This window comes from Capricornis sumatraensis, chromosome X (genome assembly GCF_032405125.1).
Source record: "Capricornis sumatraensis isolate serow.1 chromosome X, serow.2, whole genome shotgun sequence".
NCBI lineage: Eukaryota > Metazoa > Chordata > Mammalia > Artiodactyla > Bovidae > Capricornis > Capricornis sumatraensis.
In genome coordinates, this window is record NC_091092.1 from 56583727 (window position 1) to 56599200 (window position 15474).

Below are 15474 nucleotides of genomic sequence, written 5' to 3' on the forward strand. Positions count from 1 at the left end.
CTCCTGCATGGATCTTCAGTCAGTGAGTGTGTGGTCCCTTTGAGTGGCTGTATTGGCAGAATGAGTTTTCCCTTCCCTTCCATCAGGAGGGACGAATCAGTAACTTGTGGGACCCCCAACACTGGGAGGTGTAAACAGATGCATGAAGTTGTGCAGAGGTGGAGGAGTGTGCCCGAGGCTCTGGGAGTGTAGAAATCATCCCTCCACTCCCCACTTGCCCCTGCGGAGGGATGTCTGGACAGGGCTGACTCTCTGGCTTCATTTGCTGGCAGTCACATCAGGGTCACATGGGCTGGGTGACTCAGACTACAAACCGTGCTGGTTCAGGAGGCCAGAAGCCGGGGTTGAGATGTTGGCTGACGTTGGCTGTCATGAGGGCTGTGAGAACTGTGGCTCTGCTGTGCTCTGGGAAGGAAAGGCCAGGGAGGACCTGGGCTGGGAGCCTCTGGGACCTTGTCCCCCTCCTCACAGCCATATGGAAATGGAGGCTCTGCAAGGCACTGAGACCCTGCTGAGGTTCAGGCCCGTGGCTCTGCTTCTCTGCCTCTCCCCCCTCCAGTAAACAGGGACCCCCTTCCAGGTACAAGGATAGAAGTGAGGATGGAGTTGCCTGTGGTCAGCTCCCCTGCAGTCATGGGCTATCTCTCTATCCCTCAGCACCTCCTCGGTGCCTCCTCAGCCATGGGAAGGTGTGACAGTAACCTGGCAGGTTATTTGAGGTTTGGATTCTGTGATCCCTGCATGGTGCCGTCCCAGGCCCTGGCGAGGACAGGGAGAACACCCGACCCAGTAGTTCCTGCTCTCCTTTGTTCTTTCTGTAGGCCCTGGGCAGGGGCCGAGGCGTCTGCTGACAGTGGAGGCAGTGGTGTGGGAAGGGCTGGGAGGAAGGTGGCTCCCAAACGCATGGGGAAGACACCTGGCAGTGCCGTCAAGGGCAGCCCCAGGGCCGAGGCCAGGTTGGTTAGCACAGATCTGTGCTCAGCAGGCCTGGGGTATCATGGGGGATCTGCAGAGTCGGCAGTGATGGGGCCTGGAGATGAGGGATGGGGTGGGGGTTGGGGGGAAGCCAAGCCCAGACTGTGCCTGTCTGTGCTGAGAAACGACCAGAGCCCGACCACTGGGCTGTGAAACCAGGGGACCTGCCCTCCCTCCTCAGTGTTCCCAGGGTTTCATGGCCCTTTGTCTTGGAACTCAACATGTGCCTCTCTCCACCTGTCCCGCCCTCCTTCCTGACTTCCCTGCAGACTGCATGTGATGGACGGGTCCTCTGGGCTGGCACCCTCCTGTTAGTGGATAGCGTGGAGGCAGATGGAAAGAGCCAGCCGTCTGTGACCACCCCGTTCTGTGTCACCAGGCTTAGAGGATGCTCGAGCACATGGGGCTGATGTCTGGACCAGGAACTGTGTGTTGGGCGCGGTGCCTGAATTCTAAATAAAGCTGTGAGGGCAGAGCCACACCAGCTGGTGTTCACCTTGTGGAAACCTTGTACTTGTCTTCAGGTATGGGGTCACGTGTTTGCAGGGCCCTTGGTGGTTGGGGTGACCCTGCTTTCCAGTGAGGCTCTTGGGGAAGCCCCTGGATTAGGAGCTGGTGATGCTCAGCTGCTGATCAGAAACTTGTGGCATCATCGGGGGACCCAGGAGGAGCCCCTTCTGCTTCAGGGTGCATGACTCATGGAAGGTGACACCCCCATGGTCAGGAGCCGGGCTGGGTCTTCTGCTGTGTGGCAGGCAAGGCCCAGGGACCCGCCTGTCCTGGGATGGCCTCAGCGAAGGGCTCAGGAGCCACACTCTTGGCAGAACGTGTGAAATGCTGCTGCTTCAGGTGAAAAGGAACTGTGGGGACTGGACTGAGGCCTGCCTGGGGCGTGGGCTTCCAGCCTCATCTGGCTCACCCAGTGCCGTGTGAATAGCATGGACAGACAGAAAGAACACAGACTCGCAGCTCTCATTTGATTCTTTATTTACTCCCGTGGAGTTTTGGTGTACTTTATTAGAGCCCAAAATAGATTTTTGATTACAAAAGAGCGCTTTTGGGTGTTCCTGGGGACCTGGCAGCTCAGGGATTGGGCTTGTCCTTGAACTCCTCTCAGAGGGCACACTTCTGAGGACTCCTCCTGCTCCTCCTCTGCGTCAGGGGCCTCGTTTGGGGCCACAGCTGAAACGGCTCCCCTCACGATGGAATCAGGTGTTGTACAAAGTCATCACCAGACCATAATCTGGGTACCTCGGGGAGCTCTTGGGCAGTTGCCCTGCACTGTCCCTTCCAGCAGTAGCCGTGGGTACAGACATGGCATTGCTGGATGTACCCTCTCCACTGGGGCAGCCCTGCTCGCTGGGGAGATGGCTTGACCTGGGCCACCCGGCTAGACTGTCCATAAACCAAAGGCCAAGAACTCAAATGAGCACTGGCCAGGGGTTCCGTGAACAGTTGAGGCTCCCTTCTGGACCTGCTTGTCAGCCTCTTTGGTGCACTAGTGATGGAATCAAGGAGAGCATCTGGTCACCACCGCTTGCTTCTTTTCGGGGTCGCTGTTGTGCTGGTGGCGGGCTGAGCAGTTCTTCTGGGGTCACATTTCCTCTAGATGTTCTGCAGGAGGAGAGGCTTGTCTCTCTGGAACTTGGAGTAGTGATAGATCTGAAAGGAAATGAATCACTTCAGCCATCGTGGGGGAGAATAGCTTTTCCTCACAGCCCTCCTTCCCACCACTGTCCCGTCCTTGCCTAACTATGGAAACAAGGTCTTCTCATTCCTGGCAGGTGTTATGGGCACTCCCTGACATCAAGTGGCCTCTCAGGGTCTGGAGTCACCCCTGTGGATCCTGTCTAAGGGGATTCGTGGAACACGACAAGGCCTGCTTTCTCCTCTTTCCTTAACCACCCTCTCACGAGAAAAAAGTTCTCCTGGAAATTGAAATCCATCCAGCACTCGGCTTTTCTAGTCCAGTCTCCCCAGAAGGGCTTTCTACAGTACTATCATCCTTTTCTTCCCTGCAGAGTGACCCGAATGGTGGATTTTACTGAACCCATGCAGGTTCAGTTCGCGGATGAAACTTTTGATGCTGTCTTGAAGATCCTGTCTGTGCATGTGTGATGGAGGACCTCCGTCTGGAAGAGATCTGCCTCAGTTAACACCCTGTCTCCCTCGTCGTTCCAGTGCACAGAGGTGAAGGCCGCATCCTCCACGATCATCCAGAGCTTCCTGGGCAAGGACAGCCCAAGGACAGCATTGTTCACTTCCTCACTGGCTGTTGCTGGGTTCGGGCCCTGTGGGGCGGGTTGTCTTGGGGGCCCGGATCTGGGCTCTCGGGTTGGTCCCACCACTTCTCCAAAGCCTCCTCTGAATCCACATTTGGGTCTGGGTGACATCAGGAGGGTGCGCTGCTGTGGGCTCTCCATCAGTAGATGGGGCAAGTGGGGCTGCACATGGCTTGTTGGAACTCTGACTTTCCATGGAGCCAGTCTAGTTCAGAAGCATTCTCTACCCAAGCAGTGAATGGTCAGGTCAGAAAGGCCTCAGAGCAGGGTGGTTCAGTTCAGTTGCTCAGTCGTGTCTGACTCTTTGTGACCCCATGAATCGCAGCACGCCAGGCCTCCCTGTCCATCACCAAGTCCTGGAGTTCACTCAGACTCACGTCCATCGAGTCAATAATGCCATCTCACCATCTCATCCTCTGTCGTCCCCTTCTCCTCCTGCCCCCAATCCCTCCCAGCATCAGAGTGTTTTCCAATGAGTCAACTCTTCACATGAGGTGGCCAAAGTATTGGAGTTTCAGCTTCAGCATCACTCCTTCCAAAGAAATCCCAGGGCTGATCTCCTTCAGAATGGACTGGTTGGATCTCCTTGCAGTCCAAGGGACTCTCCAAGAGTCTTCTCCAACACCACAGTTCAAAAGCATCAATTCTTCAGCATTCAGCCTTCTTCACAGTCCAACTCTCACATCCATACATGACCACTGGAAAAACCATAGCTTTGACTAGATGGACCTTAGTCAGCAAAGTAATGTCTCTGCTTTTGAATATGCTATCTAGGTTGATCATAGCTTTCCTTCCAAGGAGTAAGCGTCTTTTAATTTCATGGCTGCAGTCACCATCTGCAGTGATTTTAAAGCCCCCCAAAATAAAGTCTGACACTGTTTCCACTGTTTCCCCATGTCATCTATTTCCCATGAAGTGATGGGACCGGATGCCATGATCTTCGTTTTCTGAATGTTGAGCTTTAAGCCAACTTTTTCACTCTCCTCTTTCACTTTCATCAAGAGGCTTTTTAGTTCCTCTTCACTTTCTGCCATAAGGGTGGTGTCATCTGCATATCTGAGGTGATTGATATTTCTCCCGGCAATCTTGATTCTAGCTTGTGTTCCAGAGCAGGGTGGTAGTGCCCAATAAATACTGTCTGGAGATTCTAGAATCTGGGTCGTGGGCCAGGCAGCCAATTAAGTGGTCCACTTCCTTACTTGTTTCATGATGTCACAGAGGTGATGTGGAGAGGCAGCCCTGGCCCAGTGTAGGGGAGGGGGTCTGGGGACAGAGATGTGATCCCTAGCTTGTCTCTTGTCTGAAAGTACAGAAAAGTATGTTTCAGGTTGCCTGCAAAGGCTCCCATCTGCTGCCATGTGCCTTGTTTCAGGGGGCCAGGCCCTGGATGGGTTGACAAACATGCCCCTGGCTCTACCCCTACCCTACCAACGGGCAGGCCTGTGGCTGCCTTCTGCTAAAGGGCCAGGCCCTGGTGAGTCCTGGAGAGAGACCCCAGGGGTCAGATGGGCCCCTGGCGACTGTCCCTCCCAGATGGGGTCCATAGCAGGCTGGTTGGCCTAGCTTGAGTTGGTGATCCCACCCTCCCCCATCCCCAGGCCTTGTCCCTCTTCTGGCTTTGGTCTCTTCTGACTGGTGCTGCCAGTTGGTAGGTCCCACTCAGATGGCCCCAAAGTCAAGAGTCCTGTTTCCTGCCCCCATCGCCCCCCAGGTCAAGCTTTCTCCAGTGTAGAGCTGTGCTCAAGCACAGTGGTAGTGACCTCACGTTCCACTTGACTGTTCCCCAAGCACCCGAGACACAGACTCCCCAGGAGGCCGTGTGGTAGGGCACAGCCAAGCGCTCAGCTGAGCTTGCAGCCTCCTGAGCTCTGCCCACCCCCTGACGGCATCCCGCTGCAGATCACAGGCCGTTGTCTTCAGTTTCCGTTTATTCCCATAAAGACCACTCTCGTGGCCCTGGGGTTCTCACTTTGGGACCATCTGTGTGTATGCTTTTCCCATCCCCTTCCCAGAGTCTCAGACTCGGATTCAGCCTCCCTGGAGGCTGCCTCAAAAGCCCTGTTTCCTTTTGATAGTGGGGTGGTTAGGCTTCTGCTACCCCCGGTCCTGGCCTCCCATGTCCAACTTGGGTATCTGTGGTTCCCTGCCATTTCAAGGACTTGGTTGGGTGTTCAAGATATAGCCTGTTCTGTTGAAAACAAGCACTTCACTGGTCCTCTACGAGGCCAGCTCTGATCTTCTCCACCCATTCCCCTGTCCCCACTACCATTGTGGACCAGTTCACCCTTACCCAGATGGCAGGAACATCGAATGGTTTTGCTGGCTCACAGGTTAGGCATTTTCCAAAGGGCCTCCTTTACACACACTCACTCCCAGGGACATGTCTGACTTACTGAGATAGATGTGACCAAAGGGAGCCCCCATCTACCTGTATTTGAAAATGCATGAGAGTCTGGGTATGGGACTGGACAAAACCCGAGTGAGTCACTGGTGTTCACTGCATATGGATGATGGGGCAGTGGGTTTCGAGGTGCATGTTCTCTGACCTTTGTGGGCCACTGTTCTTCAAAGTCACCATGTAGGGGACAGACCGGCACCTTGGAAAGGTATGTGTGTTGAGTACCCTAGGGCACTGTCCACCTAGTTCTGCCACTCAGCAGGGTCATTTGCCCTGTGTGAGGGCCACAGCCTGGTGTCTGAAAGGGGACAGCTAAGAGGGTGTGGAAGAGGCTCTCCCAGAGGCCCTTCGGCCTGAGGACTGGCAGCCGGAATGGAGCTCACAGGCCTTGACTTGAGCTTGCTCCCTGGCCTTTGTGCTCCTAAACAGGTTGATAAAGCTCCTTCAGGTAGATTCACCTGACTGGGACATGACCCTGGAGGCTGTGATCTTCAGTGGGGGTCCCTGGTGGCTCCTCCAAAGGGGACTGAAGACTGTGCTATCTGTGGGCAGCCTGGCTAATGTGGCCTTTCCTGCCCCCACCCCCACCCTACTCTGGGCCCCTCCTCACCCCCTGGGTCCTGAGGGAGCTGCCTTTTCTGGTCCCCCTCCTCCAGGCACCATGTGGGCTTTGGCAGTGGGTTTTCGTGGCACTGAGGAGTTTTTGTCAGCTGTGGCTCAGGACAGCTGTGTTGTGCACACACAAGCCCTCATGATGGCCAAGGGCTGCCTTTCTCAGCCTCGCTCTCCTGCCCCTGTGCTTGGCGTCCCCTGCCCTGGTGTCCCCAGCCCAGAGGCCCTCCAGCTGCTCCCCTCCCTCTCTGTGGTTGGGGAGACCTGGAGCCTTGGGGGTTGTGTTACTTTCCCTCCCATATCGGAGGAGGCTTCTATAGGGGCTTTATCCCAGTGGTCACTGGGGCCATAAGGTCAGACCCCCCCCCTCCCTCCTGCTCAGTGAGGAGCTGGTGAGCCTGGCAGGTTCATTTGGGCAGGAGGCCCCATGGCAGCAGCAGGGACAGGGCACTGCCCTCACGTGGGAGGTGCTGGGACTGGACAGAGATGCAGGTCCCCGGAGTCAGTTCAGTTCAGTTGCTCAGTCACGTCCGACTCTTTGCGACCCTATGAAGTGCAGCACGCCGGGCCTCCCTGTCCATCCCCAACTCCCGGAGTTCACTCAGACTCATGTCCATCGAGTCAGTGATGCCATCCAGCCATCTCATCCTCTGTCGTCCCCTTCTCCTCCTGCCCCCAATCTCTCCCAGCATCAGAGTCTTTTCTAATGAGTCAACTCTTCAAATGAGGTGGCTAAAGTACTGGAGTTTCAGCTTTAGCATCATTCCTTCCAAAGAAATCCCAGGGTTGATCTCCTTCAGAATGGACTGGTTGGATCTCCTTGCAGTCCAAGGGACTCTCAAGAGTCTTCTCCAAAACCAGTTCAAAGCCAAAGCATCAATTCTTCGGCACTCAGCCTTCTTCACAGTCCAACTCTCACATCCATACATGACCACTGGAAAAACCATAGCCTTGACTAGACGGACCTTAGTCAGCAAAGTAATGTCTCTGCTTTTGAATATGCTATCTAGGTTGGTCATAACTTTTCTTCCAAGGAGTAAGCGTCTTTTAATTTCATGGCTGCAGTCACCATCTGCAGTGATTTTGGAGCCCAAAAAATAAAGTCTGACACTATTTCCACTGTTTCCCCATCTATTTCCCATGACGTGATGGGACCGGATGCCATGATCTTCGTTTACTAAATGTTGAGCTTTAAGCCAACTTTTTCACTCTCCTCTTTCACTTTCATCAAGAGGCTTTTTAGTTCCTCTTCACTTTCTGCCATAAGGGTGGTGTCATCTGCATATCTGAGGTTATTGATATTTCTCCCGGCAATCTTGATTCCACCTTGTGTTTCTTCCAGTCCAGCGTTTCTCATGATGTACCCTGCATATAAATTAAATAAGCAGGGTGACAATATACAGCCTTGACGGAATCCTTTTCCTATTTGGAACCAGTCTGTTGTTCCATGTCCAGTTCTAACTGTTGCTTCCTGACCTGAATACAGATTTCTCAAGAGGCAGGTCAGGTGGTCCGGTATTTCCATCTCTTTCAGAATTTTCCACAGTTTCTTGTGATCCACACAGTCAAAGGCTTTGGCATAGTCAATAAAGCAGAAATAGATGTTTTTCTGGAACTCTCTTGCTTTTTCCATGATCCAGCGGATGTTGGCAATTTGATCTCTGGTTCCTCTGCCTTTTCTAAAACCAGCTTGAACATCAGGAACTTCACGGTTCACATATTGCTGAAGCCTGGCTTGGAGAATTTTGAGCATTACTTTACTAGCGTGTGAGATGAGTGCAATTGTGCAGTAGTTTGAACATTCTTTGGCATTGCTTTTCTTTGGGATTGGAATGAAAACTGACCTTTTCCAGTGCTGTGGCCACTGCTGAGTTTTTCAAATTTGCTGGCATATTGAGTGCAGCACTTTCACAGCATCATCTTTCAGGATTTGAAATAGTTCCACTGGAATTTCATCAACTCCACTAGCTTTGTTCGTAGTGATGCTTTCTAAGGCCCACTTGACTTCACATTCCAAGATGTCTGGCTCTAAATGAGTGATCACACCGTCGTGATTATCTTGGTCATGAAGATCCTTTTTGTACAGTTCTGTGTATTCTTGCCACCTCTTCTTAATATCTTCTGCTTCTGTTAGGTCCATACCATTTCTGTCCTTTATCGAGCCCATCTTTGCATGAAATGTTCCCTTGGTATCTCTCATTTTCTTGAAGAGACCTCTAGTCTTTCCCATTCTGTTCTTTTCCTCTATTTCTTTGCATTGATCGCTGAAGAAGGCTTTCTTATCTCTTCTTGCTATTCTTTGGAACTCTGCATTCAGATGTTTATATCTTTCTTTTTCTCCTTTACTTTTTGCTTCTCTTCTTTTCACAGCTATTTGTAAGGCCTCCCCAGACAGCCATTTGGCTTTTTTGCATTTCTTTTCCATGGGGATGGTCTTGATCCCTGTCTCCTGTACAATGCCACGAACCTCATGCCATAGTTCATCAGGCACTCTATCTATCAGATCTAGGCCCTTAAATCTATTTCTCTCTTCCACTATATAGTCATAAGGGATTTGATTGAGGTCATACCTGAATGGTCTAGCGGTTTTCCCTACTTTCTTCATTTTGAGTCTGAATTTGGTAATAAGGAGTTCATGATCTGAGCCACAGTCAGCTCCTGGTCTTGTTTTGGCTGACTGTATAGAGCTTCCCCATCTTTGGCTGCAAAGAATATAATTAATCTGATTTCGGTGTTGACCATCTGGTAATGTCCATGTGTAGAGTCTTCTCTTGTGTTGTTGGAAGAGGGTGTTTGCTATGACCAGTGCATTTTGTTGGCAAAACTCTATTAGTCTTTGCCCTGCTTCATTCCACATTCCAAGGCCAAATTTGCCTGTTACTCCAGGTGTTTCTTGACTTCCTACTTTTGCATTCCAGTCCCCTATAATGAAGAGGACACCTTTTTTGGGTGTTAGTTCTACAAGGTCTTGTAGGCAGAGTCAGTTCTTAGCAAACCACAGAGCAGCCCCACAGTGCTCCTGATTCTCCTTGTCCCCTTCATTCCATGGACCTGCTTTTTGTCACCTCAGAGGCATTGTGTAGCACTGAGAGAATGGCATGAGAAGTTGGAAGGTTGGACCGTGGCCTGGGGTGTGTGGAAAGGGTTGGGGCTCAGAGCACTGGTCTGAGACCCCCACAGCCCTCACTTGCACATGGGCCTCGAAAGGTCCCAAGCCCCGTGGCCTAAGTTCTCCTGTGAAGCCCCCCAATTTGAGGAGCCCATTTGTTGGGCTGCAGGATGCGCCTGAGGGACAGGATGCAGCTGCCAGGGCTTGGTGGCCATTGCCTCTGTGATGTCAGGGCAGGAATCTGTCCCAATGTTGCCCCAAGACTGTCCTCCACTCTCCACTGTGGGAAGGAATTGGCTGCTTTGTGGTCCAGGGCTTGTCAGAGAATATGCACCTCAATAAGGTGTGGAATAGCTAATCAGCCAAACAGGATGTTTCATAAATAAAACTAAGAAACTTTGCTACTTAGACCATAGTGGACCATAACGTTAGTAGCTCAGTCGTGTCTGACTCTTTGCTACTCCATGGACTGTGCCTGCCCGTCTCCTCTGTCCATGGAATTTCTCCGGACAAGAATGCTGGAGTGGGTTGTCATGCTCTTCTTCAGGTGATCTTCCTGACCCAGGAATCGAACCCAGGTCTCCCACAATGCAAGCAGAATCTTCATCATTTGAGCTACCGGGCAAGCCCCATTTCCATAGAAGACCTGTTAAATTTGGGTGTGGAGGAGTGTTCCAACAGGACTCAAGCTGCTCCAGGAAATAGAAGCAAGAACCACTCTTTGTCTGTGCCCCAGCTGGTCTTCCATCCAAGACACTACTTTCCTTCATTGCAGCCCCAAGGAAGGTCAAGTCCTTGAGTACAATGGCCAATTACAATCAAGATAATTGTAAGCTAATTAACGCCTTGGGTTCTGGATCCCCCAGGGCCAGGAAAGAAAGGGTAGTTTTGTGCATTTCTTGGGCACCACTTCAAGGGAGTGCGACCAAAGTTCTGCAGGATTCCTAGCAGATATGGGGTAGAAAACACCTCCTTTGCCCCTGTGATCAACAGCAATGCGACAAGAGTTATGACCCCTTCCTTCCTTCCCCAGAAAGAGATCTCTCTGGGCTTTATCCAAGATGCAAAAGGACACCTTACAGCAATGATCTGTTTCAGATTTTGCCATCACCCTGAAGACACACTGTCTGCAAGTCTGAGGGCTGCCACCAGCCAGCCTCATGATGATCACCTCCCACATAAGGAACCCAGCTTCCCAAAGCTGCAAACCACCTTGGCTCAGGCACTGACACTCGAGTGTTCCTCCTGGAGCCCCACCACCCTGCCCCATGTTGCCTTGTTCAGTGCGACTAGGGGACGTCTCTCCACCTTCCTTGTGTGACTGCGGCTCCTAGACCTTTGCTCTAGGTGTGGGGGTGTCCTGCTTCTCCTAGGGTCCCCACTGCTAACACGGCCTTTCCTGTAGCAGATACTCCGTAAAGGTCTTCGGAACATATGAGCCAGTGAGCAGGGGCCTCAGATGAATTGTCTGCTACTTCCTTAAATAACCCAGGCAAATCCAAATAAAGATCATTTAGTTTTTGAGAATTGAAAGGTGGTTGCTGAATGAAAAGACGCTGGGATTCTTGGCCTCCGAGGAGAAGAATTCAATCTGGGGCCAGAGACGAGGCTTGACTGCTCAGAGCTTTTGTGTAATAAAGTTTTACCAAAGTATAAAGGAGATAGAGAAAGCTTCTGACATAGGCATCAGAAGGGGGCAGAAAGAGTACCCCCCTGCTAGGCATCAGCTGGATGTTATATAGTCACTAGCAGTTTGTTAAAGAAAGGAATGTCTTAAAACTCAGAATGGCACCAGGCCCCTCACCCATAAGATGCATTTTGGGATAATCTTGGCACCAGATGATTCATCCGGGGCCATAAAATGATTGGCTTGAATCTTGTAGAAGGGCAGATTACCATACAAATAGTTTCGTTTACATAGATTAGGGGAACAATATCTGAGTATAACATATTGGTTTGTCAAGTAGGTTCTGAGCCATTAGGCAAACCAACTTGAAGACAGAGTCTGGGGTAAATGCATAGTACATTAACATAGCTTAAGACAAACATTTCCATAAGAAAAATGCATTGGTTAACTAAAGGTTTGAGAATAGTTAACTTCAGGTGAAACCAGGTGTCATTATGGCAACACAGTAGTTTAAGAGAAACCTCCTTTTATTTTTTTTATAATAATTTTTTATTCCTTTATTTTAATTTACAATACTGTATTGGTTTTGCCATACATTGACATGAATCAACCACGGGTGTACATGCGTTCCCAAACATGAACCCCCCACCCACCTCCCTCCCCATAACATCTCTCTGGGTCATCATGCTTGGGGCTGGTGCACAGAGAAACCTCCTTTTAAATTTGTATAGAGAAGGAAAAATATATCACTAGTTTGTTTCCTTCTGCCTCTTAAGAGAGATAAAAATGTCGGACACTTGCAGCTTATTTCCTCTGTTTGGAGACCCCTGGCCTTCCTGCCTGTTACCCTCTCAGAATGACACACAAGAAGGACAGGAGGATGAATTCACTACAAGTACTTTTATCATCTAATTCTTTCCCCATCAATATTACTGCTAAGTAAGCTCACATTTCCAAAACAGTTCTGATTCCAACTCGATTGTGTCCCTTTCAGGGTCACAAAACAAAATGGAAGAGTTTCCAATCTCTTACAAAACAGCAAAACTCTTGTTCTTGAACTGGGTAAGCACAAACACATTGTGATCAACATCATTCACCAAGCTAACACTGACGTTTATTTAGCCTTTTGTGAAAACAATCAAAGCTTGAAAAATTTCTAAGGAAAACAGATGAACCTCCATGTCATCATAGAGAACAGAAGCCCAAAGATGGTATGAACTGGTTCCCCCAACTGGCCCGGGCCCTCACTTCTGAGAAGGCTGACTACTCCCTCTTCACTCACAGAGGGAATGATCAACCTGGCCGCTGCTCTGGCTCAGGTCCCCTATTCCTCCTCCCTTGCAGCCTCTGCAGACAGGAGTGGGAAGGCCCTCAAAGCCCTCTGTTTGACCCTGAGCACAAACGCCATGACTTGCCACTTGCTGGTCTCCACATAGGCCCAGGGACCCCACAGGCACTCATAGCGAGCAGGGTGGCTGTCAGGCACCTGCTGGTACTCCAGGTATCCCTCTTACAGCCACACTTGTGTCAGCTGCTCCCTGGGCTCCCCAAAGACACAGTGCTCACTCCCAACACACGCCGCCCCATCCTGCTGAGTGCTCCCCAGACTGCCTCCTCAGGGGCCAGGGCTTCATTCTGCATGATCAGGCTGAGGACCAGCACCAGGAAGCTGGCCTTGGGCAGGCTCTGCCCACTGCTCAGCTTCTCATCACAGGTGAGGCCCAGGGTGGGGACCATGATGTAGATGTGCTCCCTGGGGTTCAAATCCTTCATCTCCATGCCAACGACCACCTGTAGGCACTGTGAGGCTTGAGTGAAGACCACTGGGAAGTGCTCCTGGTTATCCCTGAGGGCCTTCTTCAGCATTTCCGCTTGGGAGGTCAGCTGTTTGGCCAGATACTTGAGGAGAAAGAACTTCATCGGGTTAGCCACCATCTCATTCAGAGCTTCCTGGGGCAAGGCCTCTGCAAGGGCAGAGCAGGAGACTGTGGGGGAGGAAGCTGAGGGGGATGCAGCCTCCCCGGCCTCAGCCCCAAAGAGCTGTGCCTCCACAGGGCTCGGGGCCTTGCCTGGGTCCTAAAGGTCTTCCTCGAGCTTGCTCAGCTCAATCATCTCGACCACAAGCGTGATGCCTGCGATCAAACCACAGAGTGAGGCATGGGAGCAAATGGGGACAGATGAGGACCATGGGACCAGATGGTGGATAGAGGGGCTGTGAACAGCCTCACCTGAGAACCACAGGCCTGGGCAGCCACAGGCCATTTGCAGGTCTCCTCTTGAAAGGTGCTCTCAGACCTCACAGGGGCATGCCTCTGGAGTGGCCAGTCCCCTGGCCACCTGAAGGAGGAAGTGAGGTGGCTCCCTAGGGTGTGGTCAGCACAGCCCGAGATTTCTGGGACTGACAAGGTAAGGGGATTAGGCCCTTGTGGGGTCCCCTCTGTTCTGGGATGGGGAGCCCTTGGTGTACACTCAGGGCACCCTCCTCACCTTGACTCGCGGCACTGCCTGGACCTCCTCTGCTCTCTGAACTCAGGACCTGGGCCTCAGATGTCTGCCTTTGCCTCCTGGTTCCTGCAGCTCCTGTGAGAGAAATGGAGGGGGCACCTCGGTAGTATCCTGTGGCCCAGCCCTGAGCATTCTCTGACGGTATGAGGGGAGGACTCTGTGAGGTCCCCTCAGTTGTGTGGTGGGAGTCCTCGCAGGGCTCCCTTGTAGTGCACACCTTTCCCCTGGCACAACCTGGTCCCTCCCCTCTAGGGGCCTGCAGGGAAACTCAGAACAAGACCTGAGACTGAACAGAAACCGCTGAGGGGCCCCACATGTGGCAGCACCTGCCCAGGGTCTCCTGCAGCTTGTAGGCTGGGGAGATGTTCAGTCCTCTGCTCCTCCTCATGTCCTGCCTGGCCTCCCAGCACTGACCACAGGGGCGCGGGTCTGCTCAGTCTTCCATTGGGGTTGGGGAGTCCAGCCTCTGCTGACCTGAAGCCTCTCTGCCCTCTGCCTGGAAAACCCCACCTCCTGAGGTCCCTAAGCCAGAGGTCAAGAAACTGCTCACCCCACTCTGGGCCCTCCAAGACCCTCTTGCAAGGGCCAAGATCCCTCCCTGTTGGGGTCTAACCACCTCAGTCCTTCCTTGCATGGAGCCTAGACTCCAGACAAGACCTGGAAGTGTACTGTCTGCCATTTGGAGGTTCTGCTGCTTTCAACAGGTCCCCGGTCTCTCTGACAGGGATGTCAGGCAATGTGGCACAAGGTCGTCCTGCCCGGGGCCTACCAGGGTTCCCTCTGTTCTGAGATCTGGCTACCCTCAGTCCTCCCTCAGGGTCCTCACCTTGACTTCCAGTAGGACCTAGGCTCTGTCCTCTCCCCACCGTAGTCCCTGCTCCTCACACCAGGTCCCCAGTCTCACAGAACTGGATGTCAGGAAATCAGGACAGACCTAGTGTGCACGTCTCACCCCGAGGGCTCCCAGGGCCGATGGCAGGGACAGGGATTTGTGGGGTTCCATCAGTTTTACCTTGGAATCCCTAGAATCTTCACTTGAGGTCCCTTCAGTCTTCCCTCAGGGACCTCACCTTATCTCCAGGTATGACTTCAGATTCTTTCCTCTCCCCTCCCCTATTAACACCCCAACCCTCATACCAGGACCCCAGTCTTTCTGAGATTTGGATGTCAGTAAGTCCGTTCTCCATACTAGGACACCAGTCTGAAAGCTGGATATTAGGAAGTCAGACCCCTGTACCAGGTTCCCCAGTCTCTCTGAGACCCAGATGTCAAGAAATGCAGCATGTGTTCTTCTGCCCTGTGTCCTCCCAGAGCCCACTCTGCTCTGGGGTCCAGGGTCCCCTCAGTCCTCCCTCAGAGTCCTCACCTTGACTCTCAAAAGAACTGAGATCTTTCCCACTGGCCATCTGAGGCCCTGCCCCTTCTAACAGTTGCCTAATGTCTCTGAGACACAGATGCGGAAGTCAGAACAGGCTGCCAAGTGCTCATCCTACCACCAGGGTGGCCCAGGGCTGACAGCAGGGTCAGGGATCTGTGGGGTTCCTTATATCCTCCCTCAGGGACCTCATCTTAATCTCTGGCAGATCTGGGGATGCCCCTTGTGTTGACCCGAGGCGGGACCCTCACATCAAGGCTCAGGGGGCACAGAGGGTGGATGAGCACATGCTGCATTTCCTGACATCTGGGTCTCAGAGAAAGTGGGGACCTGGGAAAGGGGGTGAAGCCTCAGGTGAGCAGAGGGAAGAAGCCCAGCTCCTCCAGGGCTTCAATTTGAGGACCCTGAGGGACGACTGAGGGGACCCTGGACCCCAATCAGAGGAGACCTCAGAAAAGCCTGTAGCTGCTGTTGGTCCTTGGCAGCCCTGGGATACGATGAGCCCAAAATGCATGGTCGCACTTCCCGACATCCGGGTCTCTGACTGGCGACCTCGCATATGGGGCGGGGCCTCAGGGGGGGCCGATTCCC

General features: G+C 52.4%; 2 pseudogenes; both read right to left on the reverse strand.

Moving 5' to 3' along the window:
* Positions 1-2058: 2058 nt before the first annotated feature.
* Positions 2059-3453, reverse strand: LOC138070717 (heat shock transcription factor, X-linked member 3-like; annotated as a pseudogene).
* Positions 3454-12327: 8874 nt separating this feature from the next.
* On the reverse strand, positions 12328-13115 carry LOC138070743 (melanoma-associated antigen 10-like; annotated as a pseudogene).
* Positions 13116-15474: the final 2359 nt, after the last annotated feature.